Source organism: Schistocerca piceifrons, chromosome 8 (assembly GCF_021461385.2).
Source record: "Schistocerca piceifrons isolate TAMUIC-IGC-003096 chromosome 8, iqSchPice1.1, whole genome shotgun sequence".
Taxonomy (NCBI): domain Eukaryota; kingdom Metazoa; phylum Arthropoda; class Insecta; order Orthoptera; family Acrididae; genus Schistocerca; species Schistocerca piceifrons.
In genome coordinates, this window is record NC_060145.1 from 44,984,262 (window position 1) to 45,005,539 (window position 21,278).

Consider the following 21,278-nt stretch of genomic DNA (forward strand, 5'->3'; position numbering starts at 1 on the left):
GGAAAGGCGACGGACGCCGCTGTGCCGGGTATCCGCTGGAGCGCGGAGGCGATTAATGGTTCTGAGCGCGGCTTCAGCCGTCAGGCCCCACAAACCGTAATGCTCCACCGGCAGCCCGGCGAGTGCCACGCGAGCGAAAGCACGGGACTGGCGAAGAAAGCGTGGCGTCTCGTTACCTACCCTCTGGCCGCGTGTCTGGCTGACACCTGGCCACATGGCGCGGGAATTTCTTTCACTTTCAGTGCTCACGTAGCACACAGGGATTCTGTAGGATGTGTCCCAAACAAAAGCAGAACGCTGAAGGAACAACACTGGTCAGACGACGGCAGAGAAGTGTCTTACTTAGGATATCTGGAGCCTTCGGTACCACCTCAGCGGATGCAATGTGTGTGGTGCTCGGAATATGCCCCATGGATATCACGATCAAATACAGAGCTGCAAGGTACTGGTTAAAGATGGGGAAACTACACTACTGGGCATTAGAATTGCTACACCAAGAAGAAATGCAGATGCTAAACGGGTATTAATTGGACAAATATATTATACTACAACTGATATGCGATTACATTTTCACGCAGTTTGGGTGCATAGATCCTGAGAAATCAGTACCCAGGACAACCACCTCTGGCCGTAATAACGGCCTTCATACGCCTGGGCATTGAGTCAAACAGAGCTTGGATGGCGTGTACAGGTACAGCTGCCCATGTAGCTTCAACACAATACCACAGTTCATCAAGAGTAGCGACTGGCGTATTGTGACGAGCCAGTTGTTCTGCTACCATTGACCAGACGTTTTCAATTGGTGAGAGGTCTGGAGAATGTGCTGGCGAGGGCATCAGTCGAATATTTTCTGTATCCAGAAAGGCCCGTACAGGACCTGCAACATGCAGCCGTGTATTATCCTGCTGTAATGTAGGGTTTCGCAGGGATCGAATGAGGGGAAGAGCCACGGGTCGTAACACATCTGAAATGTAACGTCCACTGTTCAAAGTGCGTCAATGCGAACAAGAGATGACCGAGACGTGTAACCAATGGCACCCTATACCATCACGCTGCGTGATACGCCAGTATGGCGATGACGAATACACGCTTCCAATGTGCGTTCACCGCGATGTCGCCAAACACGGATGCGACCATCATGATGCTGTAAACAGAACCTGGATTCATACGAAAAAATGACGTTTTGCCATTCGTGCACCCAGGTTTGTCATTGAGTACACTATCGCAGGCGCTCCTGTCTGTGATGCAGCGTCAAGGGTAACCGCAGCCATGGTCTGCAGCCTGATAGTTCGTGCTGCTCCAAACGTCGTCGAACTGTTGGTGCAGATGGTTGTTGTCTTGCAAACGTCCTCATCTGTTGACTCAGGGATCGAGACGTGGCTGCACGATCCGTTACAGCCATGCGGATAAGATGCCTGTCATCTCGACTGCTAGTGATACGAGGCCGTTGGGATCCAGCACGGCGTTCCGTATTACCCTCCTGAACGCACCGATTCCATATTCTGCTAACAGTCATTGGATCTCGACCAACGCGAGCAGCAATGTCGCGATACGATAAACCGCAATCGCTATAGGCTACTATCCGATCTTTATCAAAGTCGGAAACGTGATGGTACGCATTTCTCCTCCTTACACGAGGCATCACAACAACGTTTCACCAGGCAACGCCGGTCAACTGCTGTTTGTGTATGAGAAATCGGTTGGAAACTTTCCTCCCGTCAGCACGTTGTAGGTGTCGCCACCGGCGCCAACCTTGTGTGAATGCTCTGAAAAGCTAATCATTTGCATATCACAGCATCTTCTTCCTGTCAGTTAAATTTCGTGTCTGTAGCACTTCATCTTCGTGGTGTAGCAATTTTAATGGCCAGTAGTATAGATAAGGTACACACAATAACCGGTGTACCGATAGAGACGATGCGTCACCGTAAAAGTTAGCGTTTGGATACATGGCAAGGTGAGTGGGATGTAAGTGATAAGGGACGTAGACTGCACGACTTCCTCCCTGACATAAGGCAGCGGTTGAGAATGAGACATATCGATCCCAGCCGCGGTATGCTACATTTCTTAACCGGATACGGACCTTATCCCACGCAATTTTACCGCCTGAGTCTGAGGCAGACACCTACATGCACATGCGGGGGAGAAGGTTCCCCAGAACACACTGTCTTTTTCTGCGGGCAATATGCGAACAATAGACGTACACTGCACTTAGACTACGCAGATACAGACATTGATATATACACAGCAATAAGAGACGAAGAACAATGGGCACAATTAAACGCACTGACAAACAGTAGTTCAAAAACAACACATGAAGAGTACATGCGGACACGACAAAACAGATATGCCTATGTGCAACGTAGCCGGCCGGGGTGGACGAGCGGTTCTAGGCGCTACAGTCTGGAACCGCGTGACCGCTACGGTCGCGGGTTCGAATGCTGTCTCGGGCATGGATGTGTGTGATGTCCTTAGGTTAGTTAGCTGTAAGTAGTTCAAAGTTCTAGGGGACTGATGATCTCAGCAGGTAAGTCCCATAGTGCTCAGAGCCATTTTTATGTGCAACGTAACAACGATCTCCAGAAGGTGGACAGCGATACCCACAGTGACAGCGAAAATAGTGACAATGAGGAGGAACAGGAGGAAGAAGCTGAGATGTGACAGTAAATAAGCATAAGGTGCTGGCGATCTAGCCAAGAAATCACCAAATGCTGTAAATGGATGGGCACCTAAAGTAGTTAATACATATGATTAGTAACAAATAGGATAAGCAATATTACTTCTCTGCTAATAACCATTTGTGTGTGCGTGTGTGCGTGCGTGTGTGTGTGTGTGTGTGTGTGTGTGTGTGTGTGTGTGTGTGTGTGTGACAGAGAGAGAGAGAGAGAGAGAGAGAAAGAGAGAACGTGCGCTTGTGTTTCTGTGTGTGTGCGACTGGCGGTCAACGGCTCGAAGAAACCATTCCGAGGTATTCACCTTCCGTCACATTCGGTGATGGTACTAACAAGTCTCTGCTCAGTCCTGTCATCTTTTTCTATTCTTCTAAAACCAATTATTTATATTTCAACCTTAAATTATTGTTATTTTGAAAAGTATCTTTCTTTCTAAATTCTGTAGATAAAACAAAAGAAAAGAAAACTGTAAAAAGATGAAAAACGAAAATTGTAAGATGTGCGACCTGTTTTAAACATTAGGTAACAGGTCTATAATTTGGCAATAAATAAATAAAATAAAATAAATTATAAGAGGCAATCAGAAATTTTTCGTTTCAAGGTATTGTTGTAGCGTGTATGCAACGCAGTGTGACTCCGATTCCTGGTATATTAGCAGTGACATGTTGGCAAGTTATTATTAGTTCAAAAGGCTCTGAGCACTATGGGACTTTGCATCTGAGGTCATCAGTCTTCTAGACTTAGAAGTACTTAAACCTAACTAACCTAACGGCATCACACAAATCCATGCCCGAGGCAGGATTCGAACCTGCGACCGTAACAGCAGCGCGGTTCCAGATTGAAGCGCCTAGAACCGCTCGGTCACAACGGCCCGCTCAAGTTATTATTGAGGTATTCATGTCTTTCTGGTGTTGGGGGTGCGTGGGGGAGGGGGGGGGGAGATTGTTTAACATCCCGTCGACAACGAGGTCATTAGAGACGGAGGACAGAAGCTCGGCGTAGGGAAGGATGGGGAAGGAAATCGGCCGTGCCCTTTCAAAGGAACCATCCCGGCATTTGACTGAAGCGATTTAGGGAAATCACGGGAGATCTAAATCAGGATGGCCGGACGCGGGTTTTAACAGTCCTATCTTTCCGACTTGCATGCGGTAAATACGGAAACATGAACTCTGGCGACGTTGTTACCACAGGCGTCCATACAGGATCAACGTGCTGTTATTTTTTTCTTGCCGGCCGAAGGACAAACACCGAAAAACATCCATCGGAGAATGAAGAATGTGTATGGGACAGCATGTCTGTCGCAAACTACTGTTTTCGAATAGTGCGCCAAGGGCTGTTGCTGCCTCATGATAACGCACGTCCCCATATCGCAAATGTAACGTAGAAGTTACACCAACTCAAATGGGAGACATTCGAGCACCTTCTCTATATTCGAGATCTCTCCACGTGCAATGACGTCTCCTTCGATCACTCAAAAAAGGCTCGACCATTCATTTCGGCCGAGGATGTCCAGCAGACAGATTCGGACTTCTTCACGCAGCTGGACACAACGTTTTACCAAACGGTTATTTTCAACATACTATGTCCAATTGCCTGACTGGCACACCGATTCTGGATTGTATGGTATTCGACGAGAAACTTTTTGATCGCCTGTTGTATACAGCGGGCCCGGTTGTCTAGCACTAAAGCGCGTGCCTGGAAACAGAGAATGGACCACGGATTAATCAGCTTCCGTTTCAATCTATTCGCCTCTCACCGCCCTGTAGTCTTCATCTCTCCACATGCGGTTACCATGCCTTAAAAAAGGCCTTGTAAGCTTGACGACTGCTGTCGGGTGAGGATGTATACAGGGTGTTACAAAAAGTTACGGCCAAACTTTCAGGAAACATTCCCCACATACAAAAAAAGAAAATATGTTATGTGGACATGTGTCCGGAAACGCTTACTTTCCATGTTAGAGCTCATTTTATTACTTCTCTTCAAATCACATTAATCATGGAATGGAAACACACAGCAACAGAACGTACCAGAGTGACTTCAAACACTTTGTTACAGGAAATGTTCAAAATGTCCTCCGTTAGCGAGGATACATGCATCTACCCTCCGTCGCATGGAATCCCTGATGCGCTGATGCAACCCTGGAGAATGGCGTATTGTATCACAGCCGTCCACAATACGAGCACGAAGAGTCTCTACATTTGGTACCGGGGTTGCGTAGACAAGAGCTTTCAAATGACCCCATAAATGAAAGTCAAGAGGGTTGAGGTCAGGAGAGCGTGGAGGCCATGGAATTGGTCCGCCTCTACCAATCCATCGGTCACCGAATCTGTTGTTGAGAAGCGTACGAACACTTCGACTGAAAATCGTGCATGAATCACATGTTGTGTCGTACTTGTAAAGGCACATGTTAAAGCAGCACGGGTAGAGTATCCCGTATGAAATCATGATAACGTACTCCATTGAGCGTAGGTGGAAGAACAAACTAAAATGAGCTCTAACATGGAAATTAAGCGTTTCCGGACACATGTCCACATAACATCTTTTCTTTATTTGTGTGTGAGGAATGTTTCCTGAAAGTTTGGCCGTACCTTTTTGTAACACCCTGTATATCGACAAGCAAAGACCGTCTAAGGATACAACACAGGGATACCAACTCTTCCTCATAGATACTGGCAATGGGTCCGCAAGAGGGATAGTCGATACTACACCTGAGCTAGTGACGCCAGGTAGGATAGTTTACTAATTCAAAGGCGCCACGGAACACCAAAAATATTTCTGACAAAAAGGAATTTATATATATATATATATATATATATATATATATATATATATATATATATATACAGGCTGAGCAGAAAGTCAGTAGGTCAAGCAGTCATTTTTTCCTCATTCTGTTTGGGAGTGGAACAGGGAGAGAAGATGCTAGTTGTGGTACGAGGTACCCTTCGCCACGCACCGTATGGTGGATTGCGGAGTATGTATGTAGATGTAGATGTATATAAATTTGAAAACTGAATAAATCATGGAACAATGCAGATAGAGAGGTACAAATTGACACACATGCTTGGAATTACATGGGGTTTTATTAGAACCAAAAAAATACAAAAGTTAAAAATGTCCGACACATGGCGCTTCATCTGACCAGAATAGCAATAGTTAGCATAACAAAGTAAGACAAAGCAAAGATGATGTTCTTTACAGAAAATGCTCAATATGTCCACCATCATTCCTCAACAAAAGCTGTAGTCGAGGAATAATGTTGTGAACAGCACTGTAAAGCATGTCCGGAGCTATGGTGAGGCATTGGTGTCGGAGGTAGTCTTTCAGCATCCCTAGAGATGTCGGTCGATCACGATACGCTAGCGACTTCAGGTAACCCGAAAGCCAATAATCGCACGGACTGAGGTCTGGGGAGCCGGCCAGGGTGGCCCGTGCGGTTCTAGGTGCTACAGTCTGGAACCGCGCGACCGCTACAGTCGCAGGTTCGAGTCCTGCCTCGGGCATGGATGTGTGTAATGTCCTTAGGTTAGTTAGGTTTAAGTAGTTATAAGTTCTAGGGGACTGATGACCTCAGAAATTAAGTCCCATAGTGCTCAGAGCCATTTGAACCATTTTTTGAGGTCTGGGGACCTGGGAGGCCAAGCGTGACGAAAGTGGCGGCTGCGCACACGATCATCACCAAACGACGCCCGCAAGAGATCTTTCACGCTTCTAGCAATATGGGGTGGTTGTAGTAAAACTCCATGTCATTCCAAGCATGTGTGTCAATTTTTACCTCTCTATCTACATTATTCTGCGGTTTATTAAGTTTTCAAATTTACACTGACTTTTTGATCGCCCGGTATATATATATATATATATATATATATATATATATATATATATATATATATATATATACCTTAGGAAACCTACAGATTAAATGCCTGGCTTTTGCAGACGATTTGGAGATTGTCACGAAAGGTATAAAGGAAACAAAAGACGCTAATGAAAAACTGCACGAAATCGCTTCCAAAACTGGACTACAGATCTCTTACGAAAAGACACAGTTTATGAGCACAAAGAAACTCTCATCTCTGAACACAAAGTATGGCATGATTTACAAAACAGCAAACTTCAAATACCTCGGTGGAACACTACAAATGAGTGGACATAACAGACTCAAACGAAGAAAGAAAGACTAAACTGGACAAGGCATTACAACAAGAAGTCTATCTCACAAAAAGCCAAATATAGTGCTCCCCGAGGCACTATATGCAGCAGAGATCACACTAATCCTAGGGCATACACGTATCAGACGATTAGAAAAAGTAGAACGGAAAATACTTAGGAAAATATTTGGCGCAACTAACAACAACGGAATATGGATCAAGAAACCTACAGAGGAACTGTACAAACATACGGAGACAATCACAGAAAAGATTAGAAAACGCAGACTACAATTCTATGGACACCTATACAGAATGCCATCGCACAGGCTGACCAAATATAAAGGGTGATTAAGCTCCCCCTGCCGCTATCGTGTTATGCAAACTGCAACGTTATATCTGTCCTTCATAACCACGTGAGAGAGTTCCATATTCTCTCGCTCGCTGTGTGCAAACTATTAGTTGTACACAAAAAAAGAGCAGGAGCTTTCTGCAGAAAGTGTAGTTTAGTTATATTTGTATTCGGATACATTTTCGCTGGAGGCCACGGTTTTCCAGTTATTCAAGAAATACGTATAAAATAGACCTTCAAACGCACCTTCGCCCCTGTACTCTTCCCTCACCAGTTAAGATTTCTTGTTTGTTGTGCTTGGTACTCCCTCCTACCACGGAACTTTTTTTTTGCAAAAAAAAAAAAAAAACTGTCCAAGGTAGGATGCGATACGTTTTTCATATAGTCGTTTGAAAACGACGGCCGCGCGAGATTAGCCGAGCGGTCTAGGGCGCTGCAGTCATGGACTGTGCGGCGGGTCCCGGTGGAAGTTCGAGTCCTCCCTCGCCGTGTGTGTGTGTGTGTGTGTGTGTGTGTGTGTGTGTGTCCTTAGGACAATTTAGGTGAAGTAGTGTGTAAGCTTAGGGTCTGATGACCTTAGCAGTTAAGTCCCATAAGATTTCACACTCTTTTAAACTTTTTTTTTAAATGACGTCACAGCCGACGCTACGGAACTTTCAGCGCGCGAGTCCTCCGCGCACTTGCCCTCTTTTTCTTCTCTCTTCTCGTGTCCTGCCATAGTCAACCTACAATTCGCACTCCCTCCTGGTTGGGGGCAAAGCGCATCGGCGGTGGGCGTAGTCCTCGTGTTGTCACCCCCTGAGGAGATTGCGCGGCTGCTGGAATGTGGCGAGGCGAAGGCGCGCTTCCGGCAGCGGGGAATCTGGGCCAAACTTCACACGCCGGGGAGCAGCACCGCCACAGGGTGCCGTTTTTGCCGGCGGTGTGCCGTTCTGGGCCCACCGACAGCACGGGACCTCCGCAGCAGGCAGCGGCAGCGGCAACGGCCGGAGCGCAGCCGGCAAAAACCCCGCCCCGGGGCTCCTCCTGCTGCATCCACGGCCAGCAGACCGGCGCGCGACCGACTCCACCGGCACTGAAGCCGCCTCCGTCCGTGGTGGTTCCTAAAGCCGTCGGCACACGGACCGTGCATCCGAGCGTTGAGCGTGGAATAGCGTGTAATACAATAGCACGCTCGGGAGTTTTTCCGAACGTGCAGAGCAACAGCTGGCATGTCAGATATTCTGAGCGTGCGTCTGAGTGTTGACCAATGAGATGGCACAACGCCACCTACGTCACAAGCACGGCGTCTCCCTTCAGTACAGAATTGTGAGGCGCCATATTGGCATTCATTTCAAGCCTATATGTACAGGGTGATTCAAAAAGAATACCACAACTTTAAAGATGTGTATTTAATGAAAGAAACATAATATAACCTTCTGTTAAACATCATTACAAAGAGTATTTAAAAAGGTTTTTTTTTTCACTCAAAAACAAGTTCAGAGATGTTCAATATGGCCCCCTCCAGACACACGAGCAATATCAACCCGATACTCCAACTCGTTCCACACTCTCTGTAGCATATAAGGCGTAACAGTTTGGATAGCTGCTGTTATTTCTCGTTTCAAATCATCAATGGCGGCTGGGAGAGGTGGCCGAAACACCATATCCTTAACATACCCCATAAGAAAAAATCGCAGGCGGTAAGATCAGGGCTTCTTGGAGGCCAGTGATGAAGTGCTCTGTCACGGGCTGCCTGGCGGCCGATCCATCGTCTCTGTAAACTGTTTATACCAACGTTTAATACACCACCTATCAGGAGGTTTAACACCATACTTCGTTCGAAATGCACGCTGAACAACTGTCGTGGATTCACTTCTGCCGTACTCAATAACATAAAAAGCTTTCTGTTGAGCGGTCGCCATCTTAGCATCAACTGACGCTGACGCCTAGTCAACAGCGCCTCAAGCGAACAAATGTACAACTAAATGAAACTTTATAGCTCCCTTAATTCGTCAACAGATAGTGCTTAGCTCTGCCTTTTGTCGTTGCAGAGTTTTAAATTCCTAAAGTTGTGGTATTCTTTTTGAATCACCCTGTATATATGCCGCTTCGGAGCACCAGCAAATTGAGAATCACTGGAAAACCCATTGTTAACTGTGTTTTTTCTCCATAACATTCCCGTTTTTATTAGGTTCTGATATTTTATTTTTATTTTAATATAAGCATATAGAATGAAATTTTCACTCTACAGCGGAGTGTGCGCTGATATGAAACTTCCTGGCAGATTAAAACTCGAACTCGGGACCTTTGCCTTTCGGGGGCAAGTGCTCTACCAACTGAGCTACCCGTGCACGACTCACGCCCCGTCCTCACAGCTTTACTTCTGCCAGTACCTCGTCTCCTACTTTCTAAGCTTCACAGAAGCTCTCCTGCGAACCTTGCAGAACTAGCACTCCCGGAAGAAAGGATATGGCGGAGACATGGTTTAGCCACAGCCTGGGAGATGTTTCTAGAATGAAAAGGTAGGAGACGAGGTACTGGCGGAATTAAAGCTGTGAGGACGGGGCGTGAGTCGTGCACGGGTAGCTCAGTTGGTAGAGCACTTGCCCGCGAAAGGCAAAGGTCCCGAGTTCGAGTCTCGGTCCGGCATACAGTTTTAATGTGCCAGGAAGTTTCATATACTGTAATATTTGATGTTTTTTTTAGGGATGTCTTTGTTCGATTGGCTTCATCAACAGGACAGCTTGCGCTACTTGTATAAAGAAATTTGCTCCTTTTTTCTTTTACGCTTCGCAGTTCACATGTTGCAAAGATTCTGCTACTGCATAGGAACAGTGATCAAATAAGACTGACCTTGGGGTTTTACTAAAATGTGTGAATGATGAAATAATGTTCATCTTGTGCGGAGAAGCATTCCAAATTTGTTCCGCACTGTTTGTAATGGAACTTTTATAAGCCTGTGTCCTTATTGATTGGACATGGTACTTTCCTTTTCGTGGACGATGGAGGAAATGTGCGTTTTAATTTAAAAAATGGTTCAAATGTCTCTGAGCACTATGCGACTTAACTTCTGAGGTCATCAGTCCCCTACACCTTAGAGCTGCTTAAACCTAACCAACCTAAGGCCACCACACACATCCATGCCTGAGGCGGGATTCGGTTTTTGCGTAGTGAAGGTATGAAACCTATTGAGATTCGTCGACGAATGAAGGTTCAGTACGGTGACGTATGTTTGTCACAGCGGCAAGTCTACGAATGGAGTAGGAAGTTTGCAAATTGTGTGACTTCAGTGGAAGATGCTCCTCGTCCAGGTCAGGCACAACGAGTTGTGACTCCACAGAACATTGCAGCAGTTGAAGCCGTAGTGAAGGAAAACCGTCGAGTGACACTGAATGACATCGCATCATGTTTACAGATTATTCATGGGTCAGCACACCACATTGTGCATGATTTGCTCCAGTTTCACAAAGTGTCTGCAAGATGGGTGCCACGGCAGCTGACTCCTGAAATGAGAGAACGACGTGTCGATGCTTGTGAAGAACTTCTGCGGCGCTTTGAACGAGAAGGTGATGGCTTCTTTGCAAGAATCGTTACTGGGGACGACACCTGGGTTCACTTCCACCAACCGGAAACGAAGAGAGCGAGCAAGGAATGGCGCCATTCCTCATCATCAAAACCAAAGAAGTTACGAACAGAACAATCAGCGGGGAAGTTATGCTGACTCTCTTGTGGGACGATAAAGGCGTCATTTTGGAGCATTACACGCCTAGAGGGACCACTGTCACCAGTGCATCATACACAGGTCTCCTAAAAGATCATCTGCGGCCTGCAAGCAAATCAGAGCGACGTGGATTGCTGTCAGCAGGTGTCGTTTTGCAACATGACAATGCAAGGCCCCACACTGCCCGTACAACAGTTGCAACAATCCGAGACCTGCATTTTGAGTGTCTTTCTCATCCACCGTACTCACCAGACCTTGCCCCAAATGATTTCCATATGTTTGGACCACTCAAAGACGCAATGGGAGGAAAGAAGTTCCGTTCTGATGAAGAGGTACGCCACGAGGTGCATGAGTGGTTGCGCGGAGTACCAAAAGAATTTTTTTCTAAAGTAATTTATGCACTTTGGAAGCGCTGGAGGACTCGCATTGAGCGTGGGGGAGATTATGTTGAAAAGTGATACAGCTTTGTACCACTCCTACACAACAAAATAATATTTTAAAAAATATTTAAGGTTTTCATTTGACTCACCCTCGTAAATAAGTTGGTAAGCTTCCATGTCTCGTGTCACTTAAAATAATTTAGGGCACTGGGCTGCGTCTTTGTAAAGTACTAAAGCAGCTAAATTACCGATGTTTCGACCGACTTGCTTCGGTCCTCTTCAGGTCCGTTCACTGCTGTATACTGGCGAATGTCATCCTTTATATACTGTCATTTTCGGTTATCTGGTGGCTACACTAGTCGTCGTGTCTGAGATGTCATCGGACAAACAGAAGAGGTTATTGTGCAAGGGGTGGCTGTCCGTGCGAATGGATACGACAACAGTGACTTACAGCGAGCTATGAGGTACCGAAGATACTCTTCCTGTCCTCGCACACCTCATGAGAGGGGCGTCAGCGACTGTGTAGGCAAGATTCTGCGTTTTGCAGGAATGAGAGCTACATTTCAGAGTACTCGCAAGATCTGAAATTTGTTGAGGCCCACTAAGGATCCCTTGAACGCGCTCCACACTGCAGGTGTCTACGAACTTCGGTGTGAATCGGGCGAAGTTTATGTTGGTGAAACCGCGAGACTCATTAGTACTCGCGTTTCGGAGCATGAAGGTTACGTACGACTGGTACAGAACTAGTCACCTGTGCCAGAACACCATCAGCAGCGTGGTCATCCCTTCAGTTTTCAAGAACTTCGCTTGCTTGCTCGGGCCGGCCGAGGTGGCCTAGCGGATCTAGGCGCTACATTCTGGAACCGCGTCACCGCTACGGTCGTAGGTTCGAATCCTGCCTCGGGCATCGATGTGTGTGATATCTTTAGGTTAGTTAGAGTCAAGTAGTTCTAAGTTCTAGGGGACTGATGACCTTAGAAGTGAAGTCCTATAGTGCTCAGAGCCTCCTTTTTTTTTTTTTTTTTTTTGCTTGGCAGCCGCGGATGCAGCAACGTAAAACAAATTGTTCAAATGGCTCTGAGCACTATGCGACCTAACATCTGAGGTCATCAGCCCCCTAGAACGTAGAACTACTTAAACCTAACCAACGTAAGGACACCGCACACATGCATGCCCGAGTCAGGATTCGAACCTGCGACCGTAGCGGCAACGCAGTTCCAGACTGAAGCGCCTAGAACCGCTCGGCCACTCTGGCCGGCCCGCCAGCCAGTTTCGAAGAAGGCAGTTTCTGGAGGATACTTTCAGCTTCAGACAACGGTCCTAGTAGGCTATTGTACGGTGAAGAGTAAAACCCAAATACCTGGGGTGGGAACAGTATTCTTGTGCAACTCCATTCCAGAATATTTCAAGTTTCCTGTCAGCTTGTTTATGTTTCAGATAGAATGAACACACTTGCGTTTTCTTAGGATTGGGTGAGAGTTGATTCTTTTCATAGTAAGTACCAAGCTGTTGTAGATCGTGTGTAAGCATTATCAAAAAAAAAAAATGGTTCAAATGGCTCTGACCACTATGGGACTTAACATCTGTGGTCATCAGTCCCCTAGAACTTAAAACTACTTAAACCTAACTAACCTAAGGACATCACACACATCCATGCCCGAGGCAGGATTCGAACCTGCGACCGTAGCAGTCGCGCGGTTCCGGACTGAGCGCCTAGAACCGCTAGACCACCGCGGCCGGCAGCATTTGAATGAAATGGAAAAACATACTGAAAACATTAATACTATAAAAGAAAAATCAATGGATACACCATTACAGAAATTTATTTTATGATGACGATAACGAAGAAAGTTATTCTATAAAACTGATAATAAATCTGTAGATCAAATATACTATAGGAAAGAGCAGAAATATATAGATGAATAAGTTTACTAAATCAAAGACATTGAGAAGGAGGTTAATAAATACCAAGCCATCTGCGGAAGAACTGGAAAAACTTTGGGAAGAAAAACAAGAAAAGAAACTAAATGAAATTCTATGAAGTTATGGCTGTACCTACTCTTGTATATGGTTCCGAATCCTGGACAGTAACAAAAAAAGAAAAGAGTAAGAGATGGATGGATGGATGACAGGGACCGGAGCAGATGAGTACAACACCTAATTCACGGAAGATGATGATGATGATGATGATGATGATGATGATGACACGCCGCTCACACAATTTGTTCAATGTGAGTACCAGACGTTGATGAACTGCTGAACAGGGCCAGATTTGCACCTGGGTGCCAAAATTGGAGCTAATTACTTTTTTTTTGTTTTTAGTGTAACTTGGTTCCGCATTAACACATTAGAGTATCAGTTTCGCCGCCAAACGATAATTGCAGCGCACACTGGACGTTCGCAAGTAACTGCTCTTTGATTAGACCCATCCGGCATAATTTGAAAAGAAAAGACCAGATCTGCATCAGTAATGAAACACACACACGGTAAAAAAGGCACTCAAATCGGGGGCCAAAGTACAAGGCAGTGATTATAGGACGTGGAGTCGGTCAGTCAAGAAAAATTACAAGAATAAGTTATTACAGAACACTTACGAAAGGAAGAAATAAAACACGTAATTGCGGGCGAGAGAGAGACATATGGTCAAATGATGGTAAATGACAAGCCGGCCGCGGTGGCCGTGCGGTTCTAGGCGCTTCAGTCCGGAACCGAGGAACTGCTACGGTCGCAGGTTCGAATTTTGCCTCGGGCATGGATGCGTGTGATGTCCTTAGGTTAGTTAGGTTTAAGTAGTTCTAAGTTCTAGGGGACTGATGACCTAAGATGTTAAGTCCCATTTCCTTATACATACTGCAAGACGTCGTAACAACAATAACAAAAATAATGCACTCTGGTGGCCGTTCTACCTCTCACTTCTACGTTTCACAGAGAATTGCAACTCTAATTATTTACACAGGGTGATAATTATTGAACTATGTGAAAAAAATTGAAACTAGTTACAAACTACGGCGTGCACAAACTTTATTCAACACGTAAACGTCACTGCAGATATTCGAATTTAGGTTATGACGATGATGTGCCGCAGATGAATACCGAAATTCTGCATGACCAGCTGAAGTGTCGGAACATCGATGCTGTCGATGACCTCCTGAATGGCTGTTTTCAGTTCAGCGATGGTTTTGTGGTTATTGCTGTACATCTTGTCTTTGATATTGTGTTCAGATCCGGAGAATATGGCGACCTATCGAAGTCCATGACAGATCCAGAATGCCGTCCCCAAAGTGCTGTTCCGGGACATTAGACCTACATCGATGGGGTCGATCTCCGCCTTGCATCAACCACGTCTTGTCGAAATCAGGGTCACTTTGAACAATGGGGATGAAATCATCTTCCAAAACCTTCACGTGCCATCAAGGAATATCACACAGATCATTTAGCGACTGGACTTTGCACACCACACAGTCGAATGCTATAGACCAGGGCTTCCCAACCTTTTCAGCTGGCGGACCCCTTCTTCAGTCGAAAATCCATGGCGGACCCCTAGTCAGTCAAGAGCACAGTAACTTTAAATTTCAGAGCGAAACCCATTGGAACTGAAAGCTTCTTAATGCAAGTGCCGTGTTCCCAATGACCCTCCCCCCCTCCCTCCCAAGTATTCAATAGTCTTTGGTTTATAGATGAATGAAAACAAATTGAAATTAACGATCCAATTTGAATTCCCACTTTATCCAGACACTTACTAGTGGATTTACTCCCTTTGTTCAACACACTATAGCCTTATTAAAATTACTTGGTAATTGAAATTTTACACGATGGAGCTGTCTTCCTCCAAGAGCAATTAACGTCACGTCCAAACTGTTCGCTGTTGACAAGCTGCCGCTTATGGTCTGTTCACTTCCACTATTTGGCTACTGTTGTGTAAGGAGCAGGCATATTTCGTAACAGTCGTGTGTGTGTGTGTGTGTGTGTGTGTGTGTGTGTCGTTTTTCGTGAAATTCGAAGAAAAATGTTCAAATGTATGTAAAGTCTTCCTTTGGTCGTCCTCCCTCCTCATTCATTTCAACTGGAAACTTCCCTTGTGAAGGCAATGGAGAAACTGCACCCTTCTTCAATGATCCTAACTTCAGCCATCGACCCATGTTAGAAGTAATAAAGTGGTCAAAAATCGACTTATGAAATAGGTAGTGCACTGACAAAGCAAGTTTAACATTTAATGATGCCTGGGGTCGCATACGTGCCAGCAAGCGCTGTGATTCGTCGACAAAGCTCGCTCCGCGCATGCGTAAAAGGTTTCAGCGCATCTAGCGCCGTGAGGCGGAGCACAAATGACCCCCGTATTGTTGCGAAACAGTCGATCAGAGAAGCCGCATTTTCCGGCACTAAACTGTGTATGCGTTCTCACTTAGGAACTGCAAAGGCTGCTTGGGAAAACGGCCTGAAGAAAAGTACACATGTTTTTCACACGAAAAAAAATAGTTATGAATTTGATTTTCACATTTTTATTCAATAATTTTACTCATTATTTTACACGATTTGGTGAAAGGTGGCCGCGGACCCCCTAGAAAGAGCCGGCAGACCCCTAAGGGGTCTGCGGACCACAGGTTGGGAAGCCCTGCTATAGACAGTTCGGAAAGAAATCTTGAACCACTATCCGTGCAGACTTCGTGTACGGTACTTACCGGTATGTATCAGAGTTTTTCTGAGCGCTATTACGAAATCCCTGTGCCGAGGCACCTATTGGACAATGATTCAGTTACTCGAGTTCACATCCTCCCGACCAAGAGCAGCTGACGAGTGCAGGAATCCTTCCCTGCCGCCACAGTGTCGACTGTGGGCACCGCAGCACACCCACCGGCCGCTGACCAGATGCGCAGCGGACGGCTGTCCGCCTTTGTTTACGTTGTGTTCCCGTTATCGCGCGGCGTTCCTCCCTGGGTACGGCGGGCGCACGCCGCCGCACTTAATCCGTGCGTCCGATAGCGATCCCGGCCGGGAATTCTTCCTACGTTTCCATCTTTGGCCACTGCTGCTAGATTTCTCCTCCAGCGCCGGCCCGTGGCCGATGGAGCATAACGTATTGGCCGCGTGCATTTCCTACTTCGCATTTACATGTTACCTCGCCCTGCGCGGACAAACCAATCGGATCTCACACGCAGATAGCGGCGAGAAGGGTCCGCGTGTGTGCAAGCGGGAGAAAAGGCCACTTCACTGCTCCGTGCCCGGTCCCCCCACGATAATAAGTCGATAACTTCTTTTTCCATTAAAACGGAACCAGGCCAGCGAGCAATGGTCGAAGGGAGGCGCCTCGGCTTAGCTTTCCCGCTGCGGAGAAAGTCCCTCCACTCGTGGCAAGAAAAGCTCCCAATTCCCGATACTATCTGCCGGATAGGTTCCCAGTTGACGGAAATAGTTTCCGCACAGGTGTCCGTAACGGACATATAACTCGACCAGGCACTTGCACAGGAATCGCACGGCTCTGTCTCGCATTCAGAACAGATGAAGTAATGAGATGCATGAAAGGCATGCCAACAAGCGTTACATAATGGGAAAAGTCTTTCTACACAAAAAAGTTGCCGGCAACAACGATAACAATTATTTAAATAAAAATAAACTTTTAATATAACACGTATTTGAATCGTACTGGAGAGTATAAATAATTTCTCTTAACCCTATATTGACTCCTAATCCCAAACAGATCGTTCTGAAAATTTGTGAGTGTAAATTTTTAATGTCTGTGAAAATAATTGTAAGATTTAACACGAAAAACGTGCCTCACATGCAACAGATTATAGTGAAGACGTGAACTCAAAATTGTTAAGGCTTTTGTCGCCACTTGTTGACGAACTGCCTATTGGCTTCTGTCTCGGGTTCTTCGGCCGACGTTCGTCTGATGATTTTACTGACGTTTCGCCAGCACGAGTGGCTGGCATTGTCAAAGCTTCACCCTCCATTGCCGGTGGTGAATTGGAGCCGAAGAGGAGGAGGAGGAGGAGGAGGATATTAGTGTTTAACGTCCCGTCGACAACGAGGTCATTAGAGACGGAGCGCAAGCTCGGGTGAGGGAAGGATGGGGAAGGAAATCGGCCGTGCCCTCTCAAAGGAACCATCCCGGCATTTGCCTGAAACGATTTAGGGAAATCACAGAAAACCTAAATCTGGATGGCCGGAGACGGGATTGAACCGTCGTCCTCTCGAATGCGAGTCCAGTGTGCTAACCACTGCGCCACTTCGCTCGGTGAACTGGAGCCGAGCTCGCGGCCGCAGACTATATGTAAAAAAAAGCACTCCGTCTTCAGGCCACAAGTGGCCCATCGGGACCATCCGACCGCCGTGTCATCCTCAGTTGAGGATGCGGATAGGAGGGGCGTGTGGTCAGCATACTGCTCTCCCGGTCGTTACGATGGTTTTCTTTGACCGGAGCCGCTACTATTCGGTCGAGTAGCTCCTCAATTGGCATCACGAGGCTGAGTGCACGCCGAAAGATAGCAACAGCGCATGGCGGCTGGATGGTCACCCATCCAACTGCCGGCCACGCTCGACAGCGCTTAACTTCGGTGATCTCACGGGAACCGGTGTATCCACTGCGGCAAGGCCGTTGCTCCAGACTATATGTACCTGGCGCGCCAACGTCCGAGGACTTCTCCGCGGTCATTTCTAGTACGGCTCTCCTCTTGCTACCTGCGACGGTCGTTCGCTGCAGTACGGAAAGCCAGGATCCGTTTACCTTAAGGCTTTCCTCTTTCTTGTCGAAGCTGTTCGGGTGTTTTTGTATTTCTACAGCTTCTCTGAACAAGCGCGTGTGATATTGCTTCTCTGCAGCAGAACTTCCGTGTCGGCGAATTTTATTACGTGGCCGGTCTCACTCACATGTTCACGGTTGAATAAATCGTAGAAAAATTATTACCAAATGAACGCCAATTTATTTTTTTGGGTATCTGGCCTCGTCATTTTGAAACACCAAAATCAGTGATATAAACTGGAGAGTTCGTAGCGAATACAGCGTGTCATTCTTGACGGAGAGAAATCTTCGGTCGTACAAGTATCTTTGGGCGTTTCCCATGGGAGGCTTTTAGGACCACTGCTTTCCACAGTATCATAGGATACCATTTAATATCGAGTCGGACTTCCTTTTGCCCAGGGTAGCGCAGCAACGCGATTTGGCATGGACTCAACAAGTCGTTGGAAGTCGTCTGCAGAAATATTGAGCCATACTGTTTGTATAACCGTCCACAGCTGCGAAAGTATGGCCGGAACAGGATTTTGTGCACCAACTGACCTCTCGATTGTGTCCCATATATATTCTACGGGATTCTTGTCGGGCGATCTGGGTGGGCAAAACATTTGCGCGAATTGTCCTGAATGTTCTTCTAACAAGCCACGGACAATTGTGGCCCGATGACATCACGCATTGTCATCCATAAAAATTCCGTCGTTGTTTGGGAACATGAAGTCCATGAATGGCTCCAAATGGTCTCCAAGTAGCCGAACATAACCACTTCGTCAGTGATCGGTTCAGCTGGACCAGAGGACACAAAATGGAAACCGCCTTTACACTTATAAAAGACAAGTACAACAAAAAAATGCATCTCAAAATACACAAAACTGTGCTGTAACAATGCAGTCATAAAAGTCATGGTATCTTTATGGGGTTGAAACTCTCATTTGAAACATATAGAGAGACTTAAATACCTTCAACATTTCGCGGCCCTGTCAGCAACTGTGTAAATATTAATTTTAATAATTAACAGCCTCAGTTGCACCGTTTACCTAGAATTTACCTAGGTTTGAGTCGGGATAACACAATCTTCTTCAGAATAGCAGTAACTACCGTTTGTCCATAGTGGACATCGTCAAGCTAAAACTACAAATCCATAAATTGTCGTCAGACTATAAAACGTATCTGGATTTTTGGGACAAGACGTGAACGTTCTGCACAGGTTAACATATACGCCCTTTTCCTGAGCTATACCTTTTATTTCACTTTACTAGTAAATTCAAGGTCAGGAGTTAAGTTCACGTCTTGTCCCAACAGGTAACTATCATCCAGTTTATGCGCAGGCGCAAGGTATTGTGTCCGCCTAGGCGGGCCTCATGACGCTATGGTCAGTTCCAGTACAGCACTCGTGGCTGTCGCAACGCGGTCGCGAAGTGGGACCGAGGCAGTTTCAGATAAGTATTTACAGTCTGACATAATTTATGGACTTGTAGTTTTAGCTTCACGATGTCCACTTTGGACAAACGGTAGTTACTGTTATTCTGAAGAAGGTTGGGTTATCCCGACTGAAACCTAGGTAAAATATAGGCAAACGGTGCAACTGAAGCTGTTAATTATTAAAATTAATATAGAGACTTCTACGAAATCCAGAAAAGATATCAGCAAAGTCTTAAGTTCAGATTATACTGTAGAAAGAGCATACAGACAAAGAAAATAAAAAAAAATATAAAAAAAATTTAAAAGTATACCAACATTTATTCGGATGTGATAAAGCGCAGGCATGTTAAAAGAATGGAACCAACCAGATTAACTAGAGAAATTGGGGAATTGTACGGAAGTGGCATTAAAGCTAAAACTGAAGCAGTAAAATGGATCACAGTTTTGAAAGGAGAATCGAAAGAAGCAGGAAAAACACAACTCGATCTACCAGACAGAGAAAAGTATAGGTAGAAAAAAAACATGAAATCTGGAACTACTTGGTCCGACGAGCGGAAAAGACGTCATTGTGAGAGAAAGAAGCTAATAAGGCCACAAGAAAGACAAAACAAAACTCTAAAATGTCTTTTATTGTACATCACGTAGTGCAGTAGCTGCAAAGACAGTCGAAACGTCCGTTTTGTAGCTGAGTTTAGTGTTTCAAGCTAATGCGGCACTCAAGAGCACCATAAGACGTAGAACATCTGCAGTTCACAGCCTGCATTTTGTTTATAGACCAGCTTACCATCCACTGCTTCGCTCACATAGATTGTACAAGGTGATTCAAAAAGAATACCACAATTTTAAAAATGTGTATTTAATGAAAGAAACATAAAATAACCTTCTGTTATACATCATTACAAAGAGTATTTTAAAAAGGTTTTTTTTTCACTCAAAAACAAGTTCAGAGATGTTCAATATGGCCCCCTCCAGACACACGAGCAATATCAACCCGATACTCCAACTCGTTCCACACTCTCTGTAGCATATCAGGCGTAACAGTTTGGATAGCTGCTGTTATTTCTCGTTTCAAATCATCAATGGTGGCTGGGAGAGGTGGCCGAAACACCATATCCTTAACATACCCCCATAAGAAAAAATCGCAGGGGGTAAGATCAGGGCTTCTTGGAGGCCAGTGATGAAGTGCTCTGTCACGGGCTGCCTGGCGGCCGATCCATCGCCTCGGGTAGTTGACGTTCAGGTAGTTACGGACAGATAAGTGCCAATGTGGTGGCGCTCCATCCTGCTGAAATATGAATTGTTGTGCTTCTTGTTCGAGCTGATTCATCTGTTTCCATTTGAGCAAGGATAAAATCACAGAAATCGATTCTTTTAATCTTATCAGCAGCAGACAGCGCTTGAACCAATTTCAGACGATAAGGTTTCATAACTAACCTTTTTCGTAGGACTCTCCATACAGTTGATTGTGGAATTTGCAGCTCTCTGCTAGCTCTGCGAGTCGACTTTCCTGGGCTGCGAACAAATGCTTGCTGGATGCGTGCTACATTTTCATCACTCGTTCTCGGCCGTCCAGAACTTTTCCCTTTGCACAAACACCCATTCTCTGTAAACTGTTTATACCAACGTTTAATACACCACCTATCAGGAAGTTTAACACCATACTTCGTTCGAAATGCACGCTGAACAACTGTCGTCGATTCACTTCTGCCGTACTCAATAACACAAAAAGCTTTCTGTTGAGCGGTCGCCATCTTAGCATCAACTGACGCTGACGCCTAGTCAACAGCGCCTGAAGCGAACAAATGTACAACTAAATGAAACTTTATAGCTCCCTTAATTCGCCGACAGATAGTGCTTAGCTCTGCCTTTTGTCG

At 45.7% G+C, this 21,278-nt stretch overlaps 1 protein-coding gene, 1 non-coding gene and 1 pseudogene across 2 annotated transcripts in view; 2 read left to right on the forward strand and 1 right to left on the reverse strand.

The window, feature by feature from the left end:
* LOC124711663 (myelin regulatory factor) overlaps positions 1-21,278 on the forward strand; it is a 334,494-nt gene that overhangs the window by 75,199 nt on the left and 238,017 nt on the right. The window lies entirely within an intron of this gene.
* Trnas-cga lies at positions 9,727-9,801 on the forward strand. The gene has a single exon. It is a non-coding gene; the product is annotated as a tRNA-Ser (tRNA).
* On the reverse strand, positions 17,736-17,852 carry LOC124712892 (annotated as a pseudogene).